We start from the raw sequence: 26,729 nt of genomic DNA, 5'->3' as shown, positions 1-26,729 counted from the left end.
AGGAGCGGCAATACACTACTGAGAGCTAGCTGATCACATCTAGTCAGCCAATCACAAGCCTGACCCCCAGTAGAATGCCATTTGATCGGTGGCTGTGATAATTTTTTTTAAACATTCCTATGTTTTTTTCGAAAGCTTGCTCACGATGTAACATGATATAACACATCGTGAGCATGCTATATTAGAAAGTTCTCTCGCTTTAAGTATTTTGTGCGCACGTGACAGTCACTAAGGCGTGCATACAAAATACATAGTTACATCATGGGCATGCAGTAGTTAAATCACGCGCACAATGTAACTTTAAGAAACATGGCACATTCTTCTTCCTGATGTTAAGCTCATATGACTGGCTGGGTCATGTAAGCCGCTTGGTTATCTAATGCACGTGACCCAGCCGCCAATGTCACCAAGCCACTCATGTGACACTGTTTCATAAAAACGAAAGTGGCCATATCTTTATGATAAGCAGCGTGATTGGATGTACAGCTGGTCACATAAGTGTAACATCACGAAGAAGAATGCAGCCTTTTTTTTTTTTTCTTATAGTTACATCGTGCGCACGATTTAACTACTGTGTGTGCACAATATAACTAAATATTTTGTGTGCATGCCTTAGTGACTGTTTCGTGCACACAAAATACTTAAAGCGAGAGAACGTTATAATAAAGCGTGCTCAGGATGTTTTACATCAATAAAAATAAATAAATTATGAATTATACCAGCAGGACTCCGTAGACAACTGCTAATATGCTATAAATATTTAACAGAAGTAACCTAATTGTGTACAATTCCGTTTCAGTCCTACCTCTCTATGTTAAAATAACTCTTGTGTGAATGTAAGGACAGAAGTCATCTGGGCGCATTTCATAAGTAATGCATTACTTTATTTTACAAAACTAAGGAATCAGGAATATATCTAATTCTTTAGCCCTATACTGACTCTACTATTTTAGATTAGAAGTTGCCACTACGTTATAATTTTGTGTTGACGCTGGGTTCTTTGACTTTGTTTTAGGTGACATCAGTTTTTTTGAAAAATTGCAAGATTTCCATCATTGAAACTATTACACTACTTCAATCACAGCAGACTCGGAGTTCTCATAGTATTGAACTGAGTACTTTCAAAAACTTGATTACAATAGATTGTAAATTAAACGCAAAAAAGTTGTGAGATATTGATATCCTGCATTGTTAACCTTCATTCTAGAGCAAAATCTTACAATAGTTTGTAAATTAATTCATAAGCCATTTTACAGTGTAATGCATATAAATAATACACCATACACACATGCCCAGTATACCCATAATACATAGTAGATGAGGTTGAAAAAAAAAGACTGAAGTCCATTGAGTTCAACCCATACAAATCTAATTTACTTACAAAAAAAGCTCTAGTTGAGCTTAAATTAATCCCACTAAAAGGTGACCCATTTAATACAAGCAATCATATCAATGAATTTTGTTTATAGCCAGAAATGTATCAAAACAATTTTTAAATGTATCTAGGGTATTGGCATTCACTATCTCCTTTGGTAATGAGTTCCACAATTTTATTGCTCTTACAATGAAATAAAGTTTCCGTTGCAGGAGATTAAATCTCCCTTTCTCCAACCTTAAATTGTACCCTCTTGTCACAAACAATTTTCTTGGAATAAACAGAGCTTCTGCCATCTCTGTATATGGCCCTTGAATATATTTATATAAAGTAATCATGTCTTTCTAGAGAAAACAGACCCAGTTTGGCATAGCTTAAATTCTCCAATCCCCTTATTAGCTTTGTGGTCCTTCTCTGAACTTTTTCTAGTTCTGCAATATCTTTTCTCTTGTAAGATATATTGAGTCCACGGATTCATCCTTACTTGTGGGATATTCTCCTCCCCTACAGGAAGTGGCAGAGAGAGCACCCACAGCAGAGCTGCCAATATAGCTCCCCCCTTAGCTCCACCCCCAGTCATTCTCTCTGCCTGCTTAATTTCTAAGAAGGGCAAAGAGGAGTGTGGTGACAAAAATGTTAGGTTTTTATTTTCTCAAGCAAAAGTTTGTTATTTTTAAATTGTACCGGTAGTGTGTACTATTTACTCTCTGGCAGAAAAGGGATGAAGATTTCTGCAAGGAGGATGATGATCTTAGTATTTTGTAACTAAGATCCACTGCTGTTCTCACAAGGGCTGAAGAGTACAGGAAAAATTCAGTTGGGGGAACAGTTTGCAGGCTAAACTGCATTAAAGGGTTAGAAATTGATTCCAATGTAAACCTAGTTAAAATATATTATTATAATTACTATTATAAATTTAATAATTTAAAATATTTTTTTTATTAAATTAAGCTTTAACATACCTTAAATTTAAAAGTTAAATTGTCATGAGATGTGCGGTAATGACTGCCCATAAAATAAGGCATGGCTCATAACCCAGCATCCGCCCCACATCCAATGGCAAAGCAGCTGGGCCCCTTAATTTAAATATTACATTCAGTCAGCATCGCATGCGCAGTACTGACAATAAAGCACAGCTGTTCAAAGCTTATTGATTCTATTGGTTGAAGGGGCAGCTTCACACTGGCAACAGCGGAGACAGGGAACAATATAAACAGGAACTTTATTACCCACGCTTTACAAGCTGCTTCTGTCCTACTTTATCCCTGCACCAAGGAGAGCAGCGTGTATATTAGAATTCTTCCCTGCCTGTGATGAAATCCATCTGTGTTTTAGACGCTGAATACGGCAGTGAGTTTGAGAGCTATGTTTATTTAACTGTCGGGCTCATCTCCCCCTCCCTCTTGCTGTGTTTGCTTGATTAGTGACGGTGAGGGCTCCGTTTCCACATGAAAGCAAACACAGCCAGAGGGAGGGGGAGATGAGCCCGACAGTTAAATAAACATAGCTCTCCAACTCACTGCCGTATTCAACGTCTAAAACACAGATGGACTTCGTCACAGGCAGGGAAGAATTCTAATATACACGCTGCTCTCCTAGATGTCTCATCCTATTCATTTATAAGTGTGAAGCTGCCCCTCCAAGTGAAATAACTAGTGCTCCTGTTAGTAGACTGCTGGAGACTGGGGGGACAAGTCTGCGCATGCGTTGCTAATAAAATAGTTTTAATGCGCATGCGGGCCTCCATGTTGTTTCTACCTAGGTAAAAGATCGTAACAGGGACACAATGTTTAGAAAAGGGGTTTGGCGCAGTACTAAGTTTCCAATTAAAATTACAAAAAATGGAAAGAAAATTTTACAAAAGTACCAATTACAAATGTATTTATTATTTTAAGAAGTTTTTCATGAATTAAAAATATTTTTTGGGTTTACTATCCCTTTAAGGTATGTTCAGTCTATTTTTTTCTAGACAGAATATGTTATTTCTAGAAGAGGCTGGCAATATCCCCATGAGGGAAGGGTAAGCTGTATTCAGACACTTGGATAGGAATTTCAGCTTGCATGAAGTGCTCATTAGTTACTGGTGACACTGTTTGGTAAAAACGTTTTTGTTTATTCAGTGAATGATGCAATTATAACGTTTTTTTGAAGGGACTAAAGGGGTCATTGTGGCTTGTTTTTGAGTTTTCTAACCCACATGGTTAATTTAGAGACACTCTAGTGTTTGTCTGTTAGGCCTCAAAACATTGAGTGAGGTGGGAGGGGCCTATTTTCGCGCCTCAGTTGTGCAGTTTCTTTTCCTCTGAGACTTCTAACTGCTTCTCCAGAGATTCCTGCCGTGTTTGAGGGCTGTAAAAGAAGTTTTTTTTCCCCACAAATTGTTCTGAAGGGCAGGTAGGAGCCACAGCAGAACTGTGGCAAAGTGCTGAAAGTCTTTTTTACTGGTTTTGATGTTTTTTTCAATCCGGTTTTGCCATTAAGGGGTTAATTGTTTATTTGCATAGCTGTGCAAAGTTACTAAGGTTATATGATACTACTGTACAAATTTCGTTATGTTTACTGCTTTTTTACACTGTTTTGCAGAATTTGTGCAGCTTTTTTTCTCTTAAAGGCACAGTACCGTTTTATTTCTAAGTGCTATTTACTTTGATTACAGTGTTTTACAAGCTTGCTTGTTACATTACTAGCCTGTTTAACATGTCTGACACCAAGGAAAATCCTTGTTCAATATGTTTGGAAGCCATTGTGGTAACCCCTCTTAGAATGTGTCCCAATTGTACCGATATATCTATAAACTATAAAGAACATATATTAGCACTTAAAAATAGAGCAATAGATGATTCTCAGTCAGAAGTAAATGAGGGTTTAGCATCTAGCTCTCCCCAAGTGTCACAACCAGTAACGCCCGCACAAGTGACGCCAAGTACCTCTAGTGCGTCAAATTCATTTATTTTACAAGACATTGCCACAGTTATGAATACAACCCTCACAGAGGTTTTATCCTGACTGCCTGGTTTTCAAGGAAAGCGGGACAGCTCTGGGTTAAGGAAAAATGCTGAGCAGTCTGACGCTTTAGTAGCCGTATCTGATATGCCCTCACAATGCTCTGAGGTAGGGGTGAGGGATTTGTTATCTGAGGGAGAAATTTCTGATTCAGGAAAGACGCTTCCTCAGACAGATTCTGATATGACGGCCTTTAAATTTAAGCTTGAACACCTCCGCTTATTGCTCAGAGAGGTATTAGCGGCTCTAGATGATTGTGACCCTATAGTGGTCCCAGAGAAATTGTGTAAGATGGATAAATACTTAAGGTATTTCCAGTCCCTAAGAGGATTGTGAATATTATTGCTAAGGAGTGGGATAGACCAGGTATTCCGTTCATTCCCCCTCCTGTTTTTAAGAAAATGTTTCCCATATCTGACACCATGCGGGACTCGTGGCAGACAGTTCCTAAGGTGGAGGGAGCTATTTCTACTCTGTCTAAGTGTACAACTATACCTATTGAAGTCCGTTGTGCTTTCAAAGATCCTGTGAATAAAAAATTAGAGGGTCTCCTGAAGAAAATTTTTGTTCATCAAGGTTTTCTTCTTCAACCTATTGCGTGCATTGTTCCTGCAACTACTGCAGCTGCTTTCTGGTTTGAGGCTCTAGAAGAGGCTCTTCAGATAGAGACTCCATTAGAAGAAATTTTGGACAGAATCAAGGCCCTTAAATTGGCTAATTCTTTTATTACAGATGCCGCTTTTCAACTGGCTAAATTAGCGCCAAAGAATTCAGGTTTTGCCATTTTAGCACGCAGGGCGTTATGGCTTAAATCCTGGTCTGCTGATGTGTCATCTAAAACTAAATTTTTAAACATCCCTTTCAAAGGAAAGACCCTATTCGGGCCTGAACTGAAAGATTATTTCAGACATCACTGGAGGGAAAGGTCATGCCCTCCCTCAGGATAGATAAAATAAGATGAGGACCAAACAAAATAATTTTCGTTCTTTTTGGAATTTCAAGTGGTCCCGCTTCAGCTTCCTCTGCTGCAAAGCAAGAGGGGAATTTTGCCCAATCCAAGTCAGTCTGGAGACCTAACCAGGCTTGGAACAAGGGTAAACAGGCCAAGAAGCCTGCAGCTGCCTCTAAGACAGCATGAAGGGGTAGCCCCCGATCCAGGACCGGATCTAGTAGGGGGCAGACTCTCTCTCTTTGCTCAGGCTTGGGCAAGAGATGTTCACGATCCCTGGGTTTTAGAAATTGTGTCCCAGGGATATTTTCTGGAATTCAAAGGCTCTCTTCCAAGGGGGACTTTTCACATTTCTCGATTGTCTGTAAACAGACAAAGAGAGAGGCGTTCTTACGCTGTGTAGAAGACCTACATACCATGGGGGTGATCCGCCCAGTCCCAAAAGAGGAACAGGGGCTAGGTTTTTACTCAAACCTGTTTGTGGTTTCCAAAAAAGAGGGAACTTTCAGATCAATCTTGGATCTCAACATTCTAAACAAGTTCCTCAAAGTTCCATCATTCAAGATGGAGACTATTCGGTCTATTCTACCTCTGATCCAGGAGGGGAGGGTCAATATATGACCACCGTGGACTTAAAGGATGCGTATCTACACATCCCTATTCACAGAATTTTCACAAGGGTCCCTTCTGGCGGTTCTACGACCACGGGGCATAGCAGTGGCGCCTTATCTAGACGACATCTTATTTCAGGCGTCAACTTTCCAGCTATCCAAGTCTCACATGGACATTGTGTTGGCTTTTCTGAGATCTCACGGGTGGACGGTGAACATAAAAACAGAATTTATGCTTACCTGATAAATTTCTTTCTCTTACGGTGTATTCAGTCCACGGATTCATCCTTACTTGTGGGATATTCTCAATCCCTACAGAAAGTGGCAAAGAGAGCACACAGTAAAGCTGTCCATATAGCTCCCCTCAGGCTCCGCCCCCCAGTCATTCGACCTACGGTTAGGAGAAAAAGGAGAAACCATAGGGTGCAGTGGGTACTGTAGTTATTAAATTTGAACCTGACTTAAATATCAGGGCGGGCCGTGGACTGAATACACCGTAAGAGAAAGAAATTTATCAGGTAAGCATAAATTCTGTTTTCTCTTACTTGGTGTATTCAGTCCACGGATTCATCCTTACTTGTGGGATACCAATACCAAAGCAATAGGACACGGATGAAGGGAGGGAACAAGTCAGGTCACCTAAACGGAAGGCACCACTGCTTGCAAAACCTTTCTCCCAAAAATAGCCTCCGAAGAAGCAAAAGTATCGAATTTGTAAAATTTGGCAAATGTATGCAGTGAAGACCAAGTTGCTGCCTTACAAATCTGTTCAACAGAAGCCTCATTCTTGAAAGCCCATGTGGAAGCCACAGCTCTGGTAGAATGAGCTGTGATTCGTTCAGGAGGCTGCTGTCCAGCAGTCTCATAAGCCAATCGGATGATGCTTTTCAGCCAAAAGGAAAGAGAGGTAGCTGTCGCTTTCTGACCTCTCCTCTTACCAGAATAGACAACAAACAAGGATGATGTTTGTCTGAAATCTTTAGTTGCTTTTAAATAGAATTTTAAAGCACGAACCACCTCAAGATTGTGTAAAAGTCGTTCCTTCCTAGAAACTGGATTAAGACACAGAGAAGGAACAATGATTTCCTAGTTAATATTCTTATTAGAAACCACTTTTGGAAGAAAACCAGGTTTGGTACGCAAAACAACCTTATCTGCATGGAACACCAGATAGGGTGAATCACACTGCAAAGCAGACAATTCAGAAACTCTTCGAGCAGAAGAAATGGCTACTAAAACAAAACTTTCCAAGATAATAACTTAATATCTATGGAATGTAAAGGTTCAAACGGAACCCCTTGAAGAACTGAAAGAACCAAATTTAGACTCCAAGGAGGAGCCACAGGCTTGTAGACAGGCTTGATTCTAACAAGGGCCTGTGCAAACACCTGAACGTCTGGTACAGCTGCCAGGCGCTTATGTAACAGAATAGACAGAGCAGATATCTGTCCCTTTAAGGAACTGGCTGACAGACCTTTCTCCAATCCTTCTTGGAGAAAAGCCAGTATCCTTGGAATCCTAACCTTACTCCACGAGTAACCCTTGGATTCACACCAACTAAGATATTTTCGCCATATCTTATGGTAAATTTTCCTTGTGACAGGCTTTCTGGCCTGTATCAAAGTGTCTATAACTGATTCAGAGAAACCACGCTTAGCTAGGATTAAGCGTTCAATCTCCAAGCAGTCAGTTGCAGAGAAACTAGATTTGGATGCTTGAAAGGACCTTGAATTAGAAGATCCTGCTTCGATGGCAGTTTCCATGGTGGGACCGATGACATGTCCACTAGGTCTGCATACCAAGTCCTGCGTGGCCACGCAGGCGCTATCAGGATTACCGAAGCTTTCTCCTGTTTGATTCTGGCTATTAGCCGAGGGAGAAGAGGAAACGGTGGAAAGACATAAGCTAGACTGAACGACCAAGGCGCTATTAAAGCATCTATCAATGCCGCCTTGGGATCCCTGGATCTGGATCCGTAAAGGGGAAGTTTGGTGTTCTGACGGGACGCCATCAGATCCAATTCTGGAATACCCCATAGCTGGGTCAGCTGAACAAAAACCTCCGGGTGGAGTTCCCACTCCCCCGGATGAAAAGTCTGACGACTTAGAAAATCCGCCTCCCAGTTGTCTACCCCTGGGATGTGAATTGCAGATAGATGGCAGGAGTGATCCTCCGCCCATTTGATGATCCTGGATACTTCCTTCATCGCTAGGGAACTCTTTGTTCCTCCCTGATGATTGATGTACGCTACAGTCGTGATGTTGTCCGACTGAAATCTGATGAATTTGGCCTCCGCTAGTTGAGGCCATGCTTGGAGCGTGTTGAATATCCCTCTCAGCTCCAAAATGTTTATTGGGAGAAGAGATTCTTCCCGAGACCATATACCCTGAGCCTTCAGGGAGTTCCAGACCGCACCCCAGCCTAACAGACTGGCGTCAGTCGTGACAATGATCCACTCCGGTCTGCGGAAACTCATTCCCTGAGACAGGTGAACTTGAGACAACCACCAGAGAAGAGAGTCTCTGGTTTTCTGGTCCATTTGTATTTTCTGAGATAAATCTGCGTAATCCCCATTCCACTACTTGAGCATGCACAGTTGCAGTGGTCTGAGATGAATTCGGGCAAAGTGAACTACGTCCATTGCCGCCACCATTAAACCAATTACCTCCATGCACTGAGCCACAGAAGGCCGAGGAATGGAATGAAGAGCCCGGCAGGTGTTCAACAGTTTGGACTTCCTGACCTCTGTCAGAAATATTTTCATTTCTACTGAGTCTATTAGTGTTCCCAGGAAGGGAACCCTTGTAAGCGGGGACAGAGAACTTTTTTCTACGTTCACCTTCCACCCGTGAGACCTTAGAAAGGCCAGAACAATGTCCGTATGAGCCTTGGCTCTGTGGAAAGACGACGCCTGTATTAATATGTCTAGGTAAGGTGCTACTGCAATGCCCCGCGGTCTTAACACCGCCAAAAGGGACCCTAGCACCTTTGTGAAAATTCTGGGAGCGGTGGCCAACCCGAAAGGAAGGGCCACGAACTGGTAATGTTTGTCCAGAAAGGCGAACCTTAGGAACTGATGGTGATCTTTGTGGATAGGAATATGTAGGTACGCATCCTTTAGATCCACGGTAGTCATATATTGACCTTCCTGGATCATCGGCAAGATTGTCCGAATGGTTTCGATCTTGAAAGACGGAACTCTGAGGAATTTGTTTAGAATCTTTAGATCCAGGATTGACCTGAAAGTTCCCTCCTTTTTGGGAACTATGAACTGGTTTGAGTAAAAGCCCAGTCCTTGTTCTGCAATTGGAACTGGGTGTATTACTCCCATCTTTAGGAGATCTTCTACACAGCGTAAGAACGCCTGTTTCTTTGTTTGGTCTGAAGACAAACGAGAACTGTGGAACCTTCCCCTTGGGGGAGAATGCTTGAATTCTAGAAGGTACCCCTGAGCAACTGTTTCTAATGCCCAGGGAACCGGAACGTCTCTTGCCCAAGCCTGAGCAAAGAGAGAAAGTCTGCCCCCTACTAGATCCGGTCCCGGATCGGGGGCTACCCCTTCATGCTGTCTTGGTAGCAGGAGCAGGCTTCTTGGCCTGTTTACCCTTATTCCAGCCCTGCATTGGTTTCCAGGTTGCTTTGGGCTGGGAAGTGTTATCTTGCTTTGCGACAGCAGAGGTTGCAGCTGGTCCACTCCTGAAGTTGCGAAAGGAGCGAAAATTAGCCTTGTTTTTGGCCTTAAACGGCCTATCTTGTGGAAGAGCATGACCCTTGCCCCCAGTGACATCTGAAATAATTTCTTTCAGCTCTGGGCCGAAAAGAGTCTTCCCCTTGAAGGGAATATTTAAGTTTTGTCTTGGACGACACATCCGCCGACCATGATTTGAGCCAAAGCGCTCTTCGCGCCATGATGGCAAAACCTGAGTTTTTCGCCGCTAGTTTAGCTAACTGGAAAGCGGCATCAGTGATAAAAGAATTAGCCAACTTTAGAGCATGAATTCTATCCATGACCTCATCGTATGAAGTCTCCCTCTGGAGCGACTCCTCCAGGGCCTCGAACCAAAAAGCCGCTGCAGTAGTTACAGGAATTATGCAGGCAATTGGTTGAAGTACAAAACCTTGCTGAACAAAAATTTTCTTCAGCAATCCTTCCAATTTTTAATCCATAGGATCTTTGAAAGCACAACTGTCCTCTATTGGTATAGTTGTACGCTTAGCAAGTGTTGAAACAGCCCCCTCTACCTTAGGGACCGTCTGCCACTCGTCCCGCCTGGGGTCATTTATGGGGAACATTTTCTTAAAGATAGGGGGGAACAAAGGGTACACCTGGTCTTTCCCACTCCCTAGTCACAATATCCACCACCCTCTTTGGGATCTGAAATGCCTCAGTGTATACGGGGACCTCTAAAAACCTGTCCATCTTACACAATTTTTCTGGGACCACCATGGGGTCACAATCATCCAGCGTAGCTAAAACCTCCTTAAGCAGTACGCGGAGGTGTTCCAGCTTAAATTTAAACGCTAAGGAATCTGAATCTGCCCGCTGAGAAACTTTTCCTGTATCAGAAATTTCTCCCTCAGACAGACCTTCCCTCACAGCTACTTCTGAGTTTTGTAAGGGTACTACAGATAAATTATCCACAGCGTCTGATTGCTCATCCTCTGTATTTAAAACTGAGCTATCGCGCTTTCTTGGAAAACCTGGCAGTTTGGATAAAAATGCTGCAAGGGAATTATCCATCACTGCTGCTAATTGTTGTAAAGTAATAGGGGCCAATGCGCTAGAGGTACTAGGCATCGCTTGCGCGGGCGTAACTGGTGTCGACACATGGGGAGAGGAAGAAGGTCTATCCTCATTACCCTCTGTTAAAGAATCATCTTGGGCTACATTTTTAAGTGTCACTGGATGGTCTTTAAAATGTTTAGATGTTTTAGCACACTTTACACATAAATGCAATGGGGGTACCGCCATGGCTTTCAAACATAAAGAACAAGGTCTATCTGAAGTCTCAGACATGTTTGACAGACTTATACCGCACTACAATACAGAAAAAAATAACTTTTTGAAAAAACGTTACTGTGTCTTTAAATAATAAAAAGCACACACTTTTTTTCCAAATCACCAAAAAACATCCGATCTTTATGAAAATTTCACCACATGATCCCAATGCTTTGAAATCAATTAACCCCTTAATGACCAAACCGGAGCAAATTGCAGTAAACAACCGGTTTAACACACTACAGCACGGTGCCACAGTCTTTGCTGCGGCCCTACCTTCCCTTAGGGTTATTTGTAGCAGAAATATAAGCCTCCTTGATGTCCTCCTGCACTCTCAGGCCTCTACACATGAAGCTGCATGAGCAATCTTGAAAATCAACTGCGCAACTGAGGCGCAAAAATGAGGCCCCCTCCCCCTTCAGTCCAGAGTTATGGGGCCTTCCTAAGTCAGACTAGGCGTCTGATAATATGCCAGGCGAAATAAAAAACCCAAAAAGTGTTTACAGCGTTTCAAACACTTAAATAAATATAATATTCCATCAATAAAATTATCGATTTAGCCCATCACAGTGTCTACCAGTATTTAAGCCCTTAACTGAAGCCATCCTTCTATACTGTGTTTCAGAAAATGGCTTACCTTCCCTCATGGGGATCTCTGTCAGTGTTCTAGCATTACCAGGTCTTGTTAGAAATAAATGACTTAGCATACCTTAAGCAGTTAAGCCTGCAAACTGTTCCCCCCAACTGAAGTTCTCCGGTACTCAACAGTCCTGTGTGGGAACAGCAATGGATTTTAGTTACAACATGCTAAAATCTTTTTCCTCTCAGCAGAAATCTTCATCACTTTCTGCCTCAGAGTAAATAGTACAAACCGGCACTATTTTAAAATAACAAACTCTTGATTGAAGAAATAAAAACTACAAATCTAACACCACAAACTCGTTACCCCCTCGTGGAGATGCTACTTGTTAGAGCAACAAAGAGAATGACTGGGGGGCGGAGCCTGAGGGGAGCTATATGGACAGCTTTGCTGTGTGCTCTCTTTGCCACTTCCTGTAGGGATTGAGAATATCCCACAAGTAAGAATGAATCCGTGGACTGAATACACCAAGTAAGAGAAAAAGAGTTCTCTCTTCCCTCTTATAAGAGTTTCCTTCCTAGGGACTCTGATAGACTCGGTAGAAATGAAAATATTTCTGATGGCGGTCAGAAAATCAAAGCTCTTAACCACTTGCCGAGCTATTCATTCCATTCCTCGGCCATCAGTGGCTCAGTATATGGAAGTAATCGGACTCATGGTAGCGGCAATGGACATAGTTCCTTTTGCCCGCCTACACCTCAGACCACTACATCTATGCATGCTCAAACAGTGGAATGGGGATTATGCAGATTTGTCTCCTCAACTGCATCTGGACCAGGAGACCAGAGATTCTCTTCTCTGGTGGTTGTCTCAGGACCACCTGTCTCAGGGAATGTGTTTCCGCAGGCCAGAGTGGCTCATTGTAACAACAGATACCAGCCTGCTAGGCTGGGATGCAGTCTGGAACTCCCTGAAAGCACAGGGCTTATGGTCTCGGGAGGAATCTCTTCTCCCGATAAATATTCTAGAACTGAGAGCGATATTCAATGCGCTTCAGGCATGGCCTCAGCTTGCTGCGGCCAAATTCATCAGGTTTCAGTCGGACAACATCACGACTGTAGCTTATATCAATCATCAAGGAGGAACAAGGAGTTCTCTAGCGATGATGGAGGTAACCAAAATAATCCGATGGGCAGAGGATCACTCTTGCCATCTCTCAGCAATCCACATCCCAGGAGTAGAGAACTGGGAGGCGGATTTCCTAAGTCGTTAGACTTTTCATCTGGGGGAGTGGGAACCATCCGGAGCTATTTGCCCAGCTGATTCAGCTATGGGGCACACCAGAATTTGATCTGATGGCGTCCCGTCAGAATGCCAAACTTTCTCGTTACGGGTCCAGGTCCCGGGATCCCAAGGTAGTACTGATAGATGCTCTAGCAGAGCATTGGTCCTTCAATCTGGCCTATGTATTTCCTCTCCTTCTACGTCTGGTTGCCAGAATAAAGCAGGAGAGCTTCGGTGATTCTGATAGCACCTGCGTGGCCACGCAGGATTTGGTATGCAGACCGAGTGGACATGTCCTCGGTTCTACCATGGACTCTGCCAATGAGACAGGACCTTCTAATCCAAGGTCTGTTCACGCATCCAAATCTAATTTCTCTGCGTCTGACTACTTGCAGATTGAACGCCTGATTCTATCAAAGCGTGGTTTCTCTGAGTCGGTTATTGATACCCTGATTCAGGCTAGAAAGCCTGTCACCAGGAAGATCTATCATAAGATTTGGCGCAAATATCTTTATTGGTGTGAATCCAAAGGTTACTCGTGGAGTAAGATTAGGATTCCTAGAATATTGTCTTTTCTCCAAGAAGGTTTGGAGAAGGGATTATCAGCTAGTTCCTTATAAGGACAAATATCTGCTTTGTCTATTTTTCTACACAAACGTCTGGCAGATGTCCCAGACATTCGAGCATTTAGTCAAGCTTTGGTCAGAATCAAGCCTGTATTTAAACCTGTTGCTCCGCCATGGAGCCTAAATTTAGTTCTTAAAGTTCTTCAAGGGGTTCCGTTTGAACCTATGCATTCCATGGATATTAAGCTTCTATCTTGGAATGTTTTGTTTTTAGTAGCTATCTCTTTGGCTCAAAGAGTTTCTGAGCTATATGCTTTACAGTGTGATTCCCCTTATCTTATTTTCCATGCAGATAAGGTGGTTTTGCGTACCAAACCTGGGTTTCTTCCTAAGGTTGTTTCTTATAAGAATATCAATCAAGAGATTGTTGTTCCTTCACTGTGTCCTAATCCTTCTTCAAAGAAGGAACGTCTGTTGCACAATCTTGATGTGGTTCGTGCTTTAAAGTTCTACTTACAAGCAACTAAAGATTTCCGTCAAACATCTTCATTGTTTGTTGTTTATTCCGGTAAGCAGAGAGGTCAGAAGGCTACAGCTACCTCTCTTTCCATTTGGCTGAAAAGAACCATCCGTTTGGCTTATGAGACTGCTGGCCAACAGTCTCCTGAAAGAATTACTGCTCATTCTACTAGAGCTACTAGAACAATGCGGCGACTTGGTCTTTGTTTCATACTTTTTCCAAATTTTACAAATTTGATACTTTTGCTTCTTTGGAGGCTATTTTTGGGAGAAAGGTTCTACAAGCAGTGGTGCCTTCCATTTAAGATCCCTGTCTTGTCCCTCCCTTCATCCGTGTCCTAAAGCTTTGGTATTGGTATCCCACAAGTAAGGATGAATCCGTGGACTCGATACATCTTACAAGAGAAAACATAATTTATGCTTACCTGATAAATTTATTTCTCTTGTGATGTATCGAGTCCACGGCCCGCCCTGTTTATTAAGACAGGCATATATATTTTTATTTTTAAACTTTCAGTCACCACTGCACCCTATAGTTAAATGACTGGGGGGTGTAGCTAAGGGGAGAACTATATAGGCAGCTCTGCTGTGGGTGCTCTCTCTGCATCTTCCTGTAGGGGAGGAGAACATCCCACAAGTAAGGATGAATCCGTGGACTCGATACATCACAAGAGAAATAAATTTATCAGGTAAGCATAAATTTATGTTTTTTGTGATCGGTCCCCAGAACTGCACTAAATACTCAAGGTGAGGTCTTACCAGGGATTTATATAGTGACAGAATTATACTTTCCTCTCTTTAATCAATACCTCTTTTAATACATGCTAGTATCTTATTAGCCTTTAAAGCCGCTGCCCTGCATTGTGCATCCATCTTTAGCTTGTTATCTATTACTACTCCCAAATCCCTTTCCTCCTCTGTTTGGCTAAGTCTTGTCCCATTTAAATAATACATTGCCTGCTTATTTTTACTTCCAAAATGTAGAACCTTGCATTTCCCGTATTAAATCTCATTTACCATTTACCTTACCTGCCCATAATTCTAATATTTGCAGATCCCTTTGTAACGAAAGTTCATCCTGCTCTGACCTAATAACCTTACTTAACTTAGTATCATCTGCAAAAATAGAGATGTTGCTATGTAATCCTGGCTCCAAGTCATTTATAAAAATATTAAAAAGAACAGGGCCCAGAACTGATCCCTGGGGGACTCCACTGATTACCTTTGTCCAATTCATTTGATCCATTTATTGCTACTTGTTGCTCACTGTCTTTTATCCACTTATATATCCATGAGCTAACATTTTCAGCTATTCCCAGTCCCTTAATTTTGTGCATTAATCTCTCATGTGGCACTTTGCAAAATCTAAGTATATAACATCAACTGATTCCCCTTTATCTATATTTTAATTTACTTCCTCATAGAATCTAATTCGATTAGTTTGACATGATCTATTTCTCCATGCTGATTTGAACTCATAATCTTGTTTACACGAATATGTTCATCAATATAATCCTTTATAATCCCTTCAAATATCTTTCCCACTATTAATGTCAGACTAACTGGTCTATAGCTTCCTGGATCATCCCTGCTTCCCTTTTTGAAGAGTGGCACCACATCAGCTTTACACCAATGAATCTTGAAAAATTAAGAGTAGAGGTTTGTCTATAACAGTGCTAAATTCCTGTAACACCCTTGGGTGTATTCAATCTGGGCCTGGAGTTTTATTTACCTTATTATTATTATTATTATTATAACATAAGTTTTTTCCTGATATCCTCTAGACATAACCCATCTTAAATGGATTAATAATTCATTTACATGTTTTGCTTTGGAACTGAAGAGGTCAAGTTCACACATGTAAATTGTTATTGTCATTGCACACTGTACAAACTGATCAATTACACTAACAGAAAATTTTGACAGCCGGGTGGCATTATGTAGTAGCAGGGTGGGGGCAGTGTAATACTTTGGAATATAACATTTTCTGTTATTTATAAATATTACTTAAGTGATCCAAAGCACAAATTAAATTCTTAATTTAACATCAGTTGATTGATTTAATGATAACGTGTGCAACAAACATTGAAAAAATGTATAATTAAACAATTTTAGCTTAATATTGGCTTAAATTTTAGCAGAGTGATCAGTAAAATCAGCCTGGTGGTGTGCCCACTTACGAGCAGAGCACAAATTTTGTGCTTGCGCTCAAGCATTACATCCCCTAGACGTGAGATTTTTACTCAGTAGTTAACGCTCGTATTTTGAGTTGAAAGTAAAAAGTATGAGCTCAAGTGCATGCATAATCGCAATAAAAGATAGACTATGCAAGGTCCTAAACACATAATTGCATTCCCCCATAGACGTTAATGGAGCTGCAATTTCCCCCAAAAAATCTAACACCCAACAAGTTGTGCAAACCTGATTATTTAAAATTGCAAAGATAAGAAGTTTATATGGTATAATGTACATTCTAATGTTCTTCACATAGCAGAATATTTTCTATATTTTGTTTAAAATATCTCTCTCTCTCTCTCTCTCTCTCTCTCTCTCTCTCTCTCTCTCTCTCTCTCTCTCTCTCTCTCTCTCTCTCTCTCTCTCTCTCTCTCTCTCAAGAAGCAAAAGTATCAAATTTGTAAAATTTAGAAAAAGTATGAAGCGAAGACCAAGTCGCCGCCTTACAAATCTGTTCAACAGAAGCCTCATATTTAATAGCCCATGTGGAAGCTACCGCTCTAGTAGAATGAGCTGTAATTCTTTAAGGAGGCTGCTGGCCAGCAGTCTCATAAGCTAAACGGATTATGCTTCTCAGCCAAAAAGAAAGAGAAGTTGCTGAAGCCTTTTGGCCTCTCCTCTTTCCAGAGTAGACAACAAACAATGCAGATGTTTGACGAAAATCCTTAGTAGCTTGTAAATAGAACTTTAAAGCACTAACCACGTCTGTTGTGTAACAGACATTCCTTCTTTGAAGAAGGAATAGGACACAGTGACGGAACAATATTGGTCCTCAGATGTAAGAGGACTCCTCTAGGGAAGCTGGATGTCTCAGTCTGAAGGAAACTGCGCATCTAAGGCGTGAAAATAGGCCCCTCCCACCATGTACTCGATGTCAGAGAGGCCTTAAGGAAATACTCCTAGGAGTATCTTACTAGCCATGTGGAAAAACTAGGCCCCAATAAAAGATTTATCACCCTCAGAAAAAAAGTCATACAACGTTTTGTCACCCATAAACACCACACTAAGTAATATGAGAAATAAAATGATTATTAATCTGTTTAGTAAGCATGATCCCAGTCGTTGCAAAATCACTGCATCTAGCTTACCTCAAATATAAAAGGCTCTGTCAGCATTTTCTAGAACTAATCATCTCTCTAGAAATAAATATACTGAACATACCTCAAAGCAGGTAATCTGCAGACCGTTCCCCCAACTGAAGCTTTCCCATACTCTTCAGTTATGCGTGAGAACAGCAATGGACCTTAGTTACAAACCGCTAAGATCATCATCCTCCGGGCAGAATTCTTCTTCTAATTTCTGCCTGGGAGTAAACAGTACAACGCCGGTACCGTTTAAAAATAACAAACTCTTGATTGAAGGTAAAACTACACTAAGTCACCACATATCTCTTTATACTTCCTATCTTGTCGAGAGTTGCAAAGAGAATGACTGGGGGTGGGGGTTAGGGGAGGAGCTATATAGACAGCTCTGCTGTGGGTGTCCTCTTTGCAACTTCCTGTTGGGAAGGAGAATATCCCACAAGTAATGGATGAACCCGTGGACTGGATACACCTTACAAGAGAAAGCAGCAATGGAAGAATTAGTTACCGCATCTGGCCAAATGGGAAAAGCCCAGGTACCTCGTCAAGGCCAGATGCGGTAACTAATTCTTCTATTGCTGTTTTTTATCTTAGTTGAGAGCTTGTGAGTGAGTGCTGGACTTTTTCTGTGTGTTTATATTAAAATATTTTTTTGTAATTTTCCCTGTTTGGGCCTTGCACCCAGGCCTGACTGGGGTCAACTGCCTGTGACTCTGGTGACAGTGCAGCTTCCTGAGAGTGCTGGTTTGCACCCAGGGCTGTGCATGTTGCAGGGTCATAGGATGTGTACCCGGTCCGGCCTGAGAGTAATGAGGTAGACTGCAGTTTTGTAAAAAAAGGAGATTTAGAAAACAAAATATGGAGTTCTGATTATCTTTTTGTAAAGGAAGATGCCAACTAAATGATGACAACAGCATGCAGTGGCTGAAAGGAAGGACCCTGAACTGCCTAAACAATAATTTAAAGGTTAAATGGTGGATTATGTGACTTCCGGAAAGGTCTCATTAGTCTCAAAGTCTGTAGAAAGATGTAAATAATCAGTAGTAAGGTAAAATGTTCTAAAATGGAACAGACAATGGAGACGCACACAAACTCAAACTTGCACATACACCCAAGGAAACACAGACAGAGACAGCCTCAGAAAACACACAAAGACATACACATACACACACAGAGACACCCACAGAAAACACACAAAGACATACAAACACAGAGAGACAACCACATAAAACACAGCAAGACATACATACACACACCCTCACTGAGACATCCACAGAAAACACACACCCTCACAGAGACATCCACAGAAAACACAGACATACATACATACATACACACACACACCCTCACAGAGACATCCACAGAAAACACAGACATACACACCCACCCATACAGAAGCATCCAGAGAAAATACACAAAGACAAACATACACCCCCCCCTCACAGAGACACCCATAGAAAAAGCTCAAAGACATATGCACACACCCTCACAGACATCCACAGAAAATGCACAAAGACATACACACCCACCCTCACAGAGAGACCCACAGAAAAAAAAATACGTACACACTCATAGAGACACAAACCAAAGCACAAAGACATAAACACAGACACACACAGAAACACAGGAGGAAACATTTATGCACCTTGCATCCCCTAAATCAACAGTGTGTGACATGCATGATAAAAAATGCAGAAATTAAGAGATCACTTTTTAAAGAATCATATTTGTAAATGTGCGAACAAAAATAATTATGTGAATTCAAAATTGTTCATTAATGATCTGGGTAGATGGCTAGATGAAGAAAATTACTTTTAAAAGGTTGACATATGTTTGTTTGTTTTTTCCCCATTTTCCCCAACCAAGAGCACCACTTCAAATATAGTGTACAAATGTTCCCATCTGTTAGCTGTACTTATGGATTTTGCAAATGCTGTACTCTATGTGGTCTTGGTGGAACCATAAGCTGTGGTACTCATCCCATTAGATCTGGTTAAATGCAGGATTTAGGCATGTTGGTATGTATTTCAAAATTAAGTCAGCTGTAGTGTAAACTAAACAGTTTTAAGTTAACCTGTCTCCTTTCAAACACTGAGCAATCTTAGTCTGAGAGTATAACATTGTATGCAGATGTAAAAATCTTAGATAAAATGCCTCCTTGCATCTGGAAAGTCCTTGCATAAAGGGGCAGTAAACTGGAATGTTTTATACAGTATATATATATATATATATATCTGGCAAAGGGCACCTACCATTTGTGTATTGAGGAGGAAACATTTCTGCATGGTTTTAAATATAACATTTCTACAGCATTGTCAAATAATCATAAACACACTGCTGTGTTTTTATGGACCCCTGGCCCCACCATACAACTACTACCACACTGAAGTTACAATACAAAATTGCACAAAGAAATAAAAATACACATATAAATATATATGTACACACATATAAACATGTATATGTATGTATCTCTATGTTAAAGCCCTTTACCTGTCTCTTTTGCTAACACCTGAGACCTCATATCTTTGAATCCTTATAACTTTGTAATACAATTTTGATTTGCAATAATTTTTATCAGACAGTGTTAATATGAGTGTAACTGTACTGTTAAATGTATTTATGATGTGTTTTGTGCAACTTATTTGTCTACCGTAACAGTTAACCAGAGCTTTCAAGTTGCGGTAGTCATTCTAGCGTAAATCGCATCTGCGCTAGTGCATTCGCATTCACTTTCAAATTGTAATACGAGTAGTATTTAACTTGCATGCAAATGGGTGCAAACCCTGATATCGCTTGCACGTAACAGTTAGCACACCGCTCGTAATATAGCCCTAAATTGGTCCTGGTGAGAAAACTGCACTAACCTTCACTGCACATGATAAGGCTGCCGTATAAAACATTCCGCTACGGACAGAGAACCCTCCCATTACACAGTGAAGTGTACTAAAGTGTACTAAACCACTTCAAATTCAATCACTTTAGTACATTTCACATGCTCTTTTGATTTGCAATTAGGATAGCTTTTCAACATAGTGAGAGTATGACACGGTTTACATCATTGGGCCCACAGTCTCCAGAATAAAATAAGCATACACGGATATGATCCTTAGATAAATAGATATAGATAGATGATGGATCAGATAGATACAGTAAATGATAGATAAATAGATAGATAAGATAGATAAATTATAGATAGATAGATGCAGGTCTTTTTTTTTTCTTTTTTTTTTAATCAAAGTTTTTTATTGAGGTATTTATTATTGCAACATTCTTAATATGCCAACATATCTATTGAATACAAAATGCAATTATCTGTTTTCAAGCAACTAATTCAATGTTCGAGAAACATTGTAAAACTATCACAAACAGCAGTGCTGATTTTAGTGTGCATAAGATAGACTGATACCTCATTTTCATGCAGGGCTTTTTTTGTGGGGGTACTAATCGGTACAGAGTACCCCCACCTCTGCCAACTCATAACAGGTAATATTTGTAATCATCATGTAAATGCTCTAGTTTTTAAGAGGGGGCTGCAGAATACATCAAACATTGTAACTAATGTTGTCCCTTTACTTGTCTCAAAGTTACTGAGCAGAATTTATCAATCAATAATCAATGAGTACCTGATCCTTTTTTTTTTTTTTTACAGAAAAAGCATTGGATATATGATAGATAAGATAGATAAATTATATATAGATAGAGGGATAGCTAGATAGATAGATATATATTGTGATCAAGTCTTTTAAAGAAAATAGTATGCTTTAAAAATATGACATATTTGCCAATAAGGAAGCCCTGTTATCCTGTAATCTGTATGTTTTAAATGTTCTCTGGGAAATAAGATTATCAGGAAGTATTCCACGCTTCCTCTTTTGAAACAATGGATTCATGATACTTAATTACTAGACAACGGCTCCCTTTTTAGTTTGTTGTGCACTGAAATAAACAGTTAGGAATTTAGAATTTAAGGGACATTATATAGATATATATATATATATATATATATATATATATATATATATATATATATATATATATATATATATATATATATATAATACCAATTAAAGCAGATAGGGTCCTATATAAATATATTAAAGAACCAAAGAAAGACAAGGCTGCACTGGATGCCACATTTAACCAGTACCCGGAAACAAGGTGTTTAATGGGACGGTAATCTGTACAGCAATAACCGGAGCGTGTTTTTACACTATGTGCCTGGATTCTTACATAGACTGTTATATTGCCGGCTTAGAAGCATGCTAGCATGTAGGGGGGATATTAATTTGTAATATATGTGATGTATAATCATCTGCTTTACCTTTTTATCTGGTATATTATTTTATAGGTGAGGATATACCGTGGGGTCTAGTTATCAAGCTGTCAACCTCAAATACGCTGGAATTCCGCAGCGTATTTGTGGCGAGGCTGATTCGCCTTAGTTATCAAAGGCTAGAGACCGGCAAAAGTAGAATTTTGTGACGTAAACTTCGATCCGCCGGACTCAGTCCGACACAGATCGATTCTTACGTCACTCCAGATGTTCCGCACACAAGTGCGGCACAATCTGACTACTTTTGCTAGTTATCAAAAAACTAGCAGGTACGCTCGGCACTTTTACGGCCCAGCGTACCTGGTTTTCAATCTGCCACCCTGGAGGCGGCGGATCCCATAGGAATCAATGGGAGTCTGACCATAGCGAAAGTACAAGTTCGCTGCTGCCAGACATCCCATTGATTCCTATGGGAGCTGTCTACACCTAACACCCTAACACGCACCCCGAGTCTAAACACCACTAATCTGTCCCCCCTACACCGCCGCAACTAAATAAATGTATTACCCCTAAACCGCCGCTCCCGGAGCCCACCGCAAGCTACTCTATACATATTAACCCCTAAACCGCCGCTCCCGGAGCCCACCGCAACTATAATATATGTATTAACCCCTAAACCGCCGCTCCCGGAGCCCACCGCAACTATAATATATGTATTAACCCCTAAACCGCCGCTCCCGGAGCCCACCGCCACCTACCTTATACCTAGTAACCCCTATCCTGCCCCCCCTACACCGTCGCCACCTATAATAAATTTATTAACCCCTATCCTGCCCCCCACTACACCACCGCTGCCACTGTAATAAATTTATTAACCCCTAAACCTAAGTCTAACACTAACCCTAACACCCCCTAACTTAAATATTAATTAAATAAATCTAAATAATATTTCTATTATGAACTAAATTAATCCTATTTAAAACTAAATACTTACCTTTAAAATAAACCCTAATATAGCTACAATATAAATAATAATTATATTGTAGCTATCTTAGGATTTATTTTTATTTTACAGGCAAATTTCAATTTATTTTAACTAGGTACAATAGCTATTAAATAGTTATTAACTATTTAATAGCTTACCTAGCTAAAATAAAGAGAAATTAACCTGTAAAATAAAAACTAACCTAAGTTACAATTACACCTAACACTACACTATACTTAAATAAATTATTCCTATTTAAAACTAAATACTTGCCTGTAAAATAAACCCTAAGATAGCTACAATATAATTCATAATTACATTGTAGCTATTTTAGGATTTATATTTATTTTACAGGTAACTGTGTATTTATTTTAGCTAGTTAGAATAGTTATTAACTATTTAATAACTACCTAGCTAAAAGAAATACAAAATTACCTGTAAAATAAATCCTAACCTAAGTTACAATTAAACCTAACACTACACTATCATTAAATTAATTAAATAAATTAACTACAAATAACTACAATTAAATACAATTACATAAACTAACTAAAGTACAAAAAATAAAAAAAGCTAAGTTACAAAAAATAAAAAACATATGTTACAAACATTTAAAAAATATTACAACAATTTTAAGCTAATTACACCTAATCTAAGCCCCCTAATAAAATAACAAAGCCCCCCAAAATAAAAAAAATTCCCTACCCTATTCTACATTAAAAAAGTTCAAAGCTCTTTTACCTTACCAGCCCTTAAAAGGGCCTTTTGTGGGAAGGAACAGCCAATAGAATGCGATCTCAATCTGATTGGCTGATTCAATCAGCCAATCAGATTTTTCCTACCTTAATTCCGATTGGCTGATAGAATCCTATCAGCCAATCGGAATTGAAGGGAAGCCATCTTGGATGACGTCCCTTAAAGGAGCCTTCATTCGTCGTTAGTCCGTTGGGGAAGAAGGATGTTCCGCGTCGGCGGGATGAAGATTGATCCTGAAGCAAGAAGATTGAAGACCCCGCTTGGAAGATGACATCGCCCGGATGGAAGATGATCTTCAGCGCCGCTTGGAAGATGACATCGGCCGGATGGAAGACTTCTTCAGCGCCGCTTGGAGGATCACTTCATCGGATGGAAGACTTCTTCAGCGCCCCTTGGAGGATCACTTCTGGCGCTCCGGATTTCCTCTTCAGTTCCATCGGTGGCTCGGCTGAGTGAAGACGACTCAAGGTAGGATGATCTTCAGGGGATTAGTGTTAGGTTATTTTAAGGGGGGTTTGGGTTAGATTAGGGGTATGTGGGTGGTGGGTTTTAATGTTGGGGGGGGGTTGTATTTTTCTTTTACAGGCAAAAGAGCAGTTTTCTTTGGGGCATGCCCCACAAAAGGCCCTTTTAAGGGCTGGTAAGGTAAAAGAGCTTTGAACTTTTTTAATGTAGAATAGGGTAGGGAATTTTTTTATTTTGGGGGCTTTGTTATTTTATTAGGGGGCTTAGATTAGGTGTAATTAGCTTAAAATTGTTGTAATATTTTTTAAATGTTTGTAACTTATGTTTTTTATTTTTTGTAACTTAGCTTTTTTTATTTTTTTGTACTTTAGTTAGTTTATGTAATTGTATTTAATTGTAGTTATTTGTAGTTAATTTATTTAATTAATTTAATGATAGTGTAGTGTTAGGTTTAATTGTAACTTAGGTTAGGATTTATTTTACAGGTAATTTTGTATTTCTTTTAGCTAGGTAGTTATTAAATAGTTAATAACTATTTAATAACTATTCTAACTAGCTAAAATAAATACAAAGTTACCTGTAAAATAAATATAAATCCTAAAATAGCTACAATGTAATTATGAATTATATTGTAGCTATCTTAGGGTTTATTTTATAGGTAAGTATTTAGTTTTAAATAGGAATAATTTATTAAAGTATAGTGTAGTATTAGGTGTAATTGTAACTTAGGTTAGTTTTTATTTTACAGGTAAATTTCTCTTTATTTTAGCTAGGTAAGCTATTAAATAGTTAATAACTATTTAATAGCTATTGTACCTAGTTAAAATAAATTGAAAGTTACCTATAAAATAAAAATAAATCCTAAGATAGCTACAATATAATTATTTTTTTTATTGTAGGTATATTAGGGTTTATTTTATAGGTAAGTATTTAGTTTTAAATAGGATTCATTTAGTTAATAATAGAAATATTATTTAGATTTATTGAATTAATATTTAAGTTAGGGGGGTGTTAGGGTTAGTGTTAGACTTAGGTTTAGAGGTTAATAAATTTATTACAGTGGCGGCGGTGTAGTGGGGGCAGGATAGGGGTTAATAAATGTATTATAGGTGGCGATGGTGTAGGGGGGGCAGATTAGGGGTTAATAAATTTAATATAGGTTGCGGCAGGGTCCGGGAGCGGCGGTTTAGGGGTTAATACATTTATAAGTGTTGCGGCGGGGTCTAGGAGCGGCGGTTTAGGGGTTAATACATTTATAAATAGTTGCGGCGGGGTCTAGGAGCGGCGGTTTAGGGGTTAGTAACTTTATTTAGTTGCGGGGGGCTCCGTGGGGCGCCGGTATAGGGGGTAGAACAGTGTAGTTTAGTGTGGGTGCTTAGTGACAGGCTAGCAATAAAGCTGTGAAAAAGCCGAAGAGCAGCGAGATCGGATGAGTGATAACTCTCACAGTCTGCTGCTCATCGCCCCGTACTTGGTGCGCGGCTTTTTGACAGATTTATTGATAACTTAGGTGTATTTTTTCAGGTCCGCGGCGGCGAAGGTAGGCGAGCTTAGGCGGGCGTATTGGGCCGGCGAAGGCAGGAAAGTTGACACGATGATAACTACCCCCCATGTGTCTTTCCCACCTCTTAATAAAACAATTAGTTAAATTTGGCATCCAGTGCAGCCTTGTCCTTCTTTGGTTCTTTAATATATTTATATAGGACCCTATCTGCTTTAATTGGTAATTATTATTTTTAGGGACTGCTGGCACGGAAAAGTCACAATAGGAATTACATGTATCTGTGTGCACCCTACCCCACTAGTTTATTATATATTTATATATATATATATATAGAATTAAGTAGAATGTTACCATTCAGTGTCAGTGAGTGGAAACAGGCGTTACTCAAGTAAATGCGCTAGTCAGAGGTATGAAAATCTCATAGAGCAGCTATGAAGGTACAAATATTGTATGATAGACTAAGTCTATACAATATAGGAAAAATAGGAGTCAAAGGGTAAACAGCGCTTATGGAGATTCTTAAAAACTGAATAATATTAAAATCTCGGCAGTGTTGGTGGGTAAAGAAAACAAAAAAAAAAAAAAAAAAAAAGGGAAGAGAAGTATATGAATATACGTATATATATTAGAGTCTTTGATAGGATATTGGAATCCTAGTGTAATGAAGGCGTAATAGATACCCTTACCAAAAGTTACCTCAATCCTATGAGGTAAGTTTGCCGCATTGGAGGATGTATCTAGTGGTTGAATGAATCCTGGATGTTCTGGTCTGTATAAAATCGCTGCCTCTTGGAGTAGAATGGGATGTGGGTCCCCTTTGTGCTGGTTTCTTTAGGAAACTTCCTGTATTTATTGCCTCTTGGAGCTTGGTTTTCTTGTCTTGGTATGAAAGGATGTCAGAGCAGGTGACGTGGTTACAGGGTACTTATTTCTTTTTTCTTTTCTTATTTTTTCTTCATTTTCCTTAGAGTTGTGTCAGCAGATACAAAAAAATTTCCCTTTTCCGACTCGGAGTCGGAAAAGGGAAATTTTTTTGTATCTGCTGACACAACTCTAAGGAAAATGAAGAAAAAATAAGAAAAGAAAAAAGAAATAAGTACCCTGTAACCACGTCACCTGCTCTGACATCCTTTCATACCAAGACAAGAAAACCAAGCTCCAAGAGGCAATAAATACAGGAAGTTTCCTAAAGAAACCAGCACAAAGGGGACCCACATCCCATTCTACTCCAAGAGGCAGCGATTTTATACAGACCAGAACATCCAGGATTCATTCAACCACTAGATACATCCTCCAATGCGGCAAACTTACCTCATAGGATTGAGGTAACTTTTGGTAAGGGTATCTATTACGCCTTCATTACACTAGGATTCCAATATCCTATCAAAGACTCTAATATATATACGTATATTCATATACTTCTCTTCCCTTTTTTTTTTTTTTTTTTTTTTTTTTGTTTTCTTTACCCACCAACACTGCCGAGATTTTAATATTATTCAGTTTTTAAGAATCTCCATAAGCGCTGTTTACCCTTTGACTC

General features: G+C 39.8%; 1 protein-coding gene across 1 annotated transcript in view; it reads right to left on the bottom strand.

Moving 5' to 3' along the window:
• The window catches only part of LOC128643993 (monoacylglycerol lipase abhd6-B), a 79,603-nt gene that overhangs the window by 8,528 nt on the left and 44,346 nt on the right, over window positions 1–26,729 (bottom strand). The window lies entirely within an intron of this gene.

Source organism: Bombina bombina, unplaced genomic scaffold (genome assembly GCF_027579735.1).
Source record: "Bombina bombina isolate aBomBom1 unplaced genomic scaffold, aBomBom1.pri scaffold_811, whole genome shotgun sequence".
NCBI classification, from domain to species: domain Eukaryota; kingdom Metazoa; phylum Chordata; class Amphibia; order Anura; family Bombinatoridae; genus Bombina; species Bombina bombina.
This window is presented reverse-complemented; position numbering and strand designations above follow the sequence as displayed.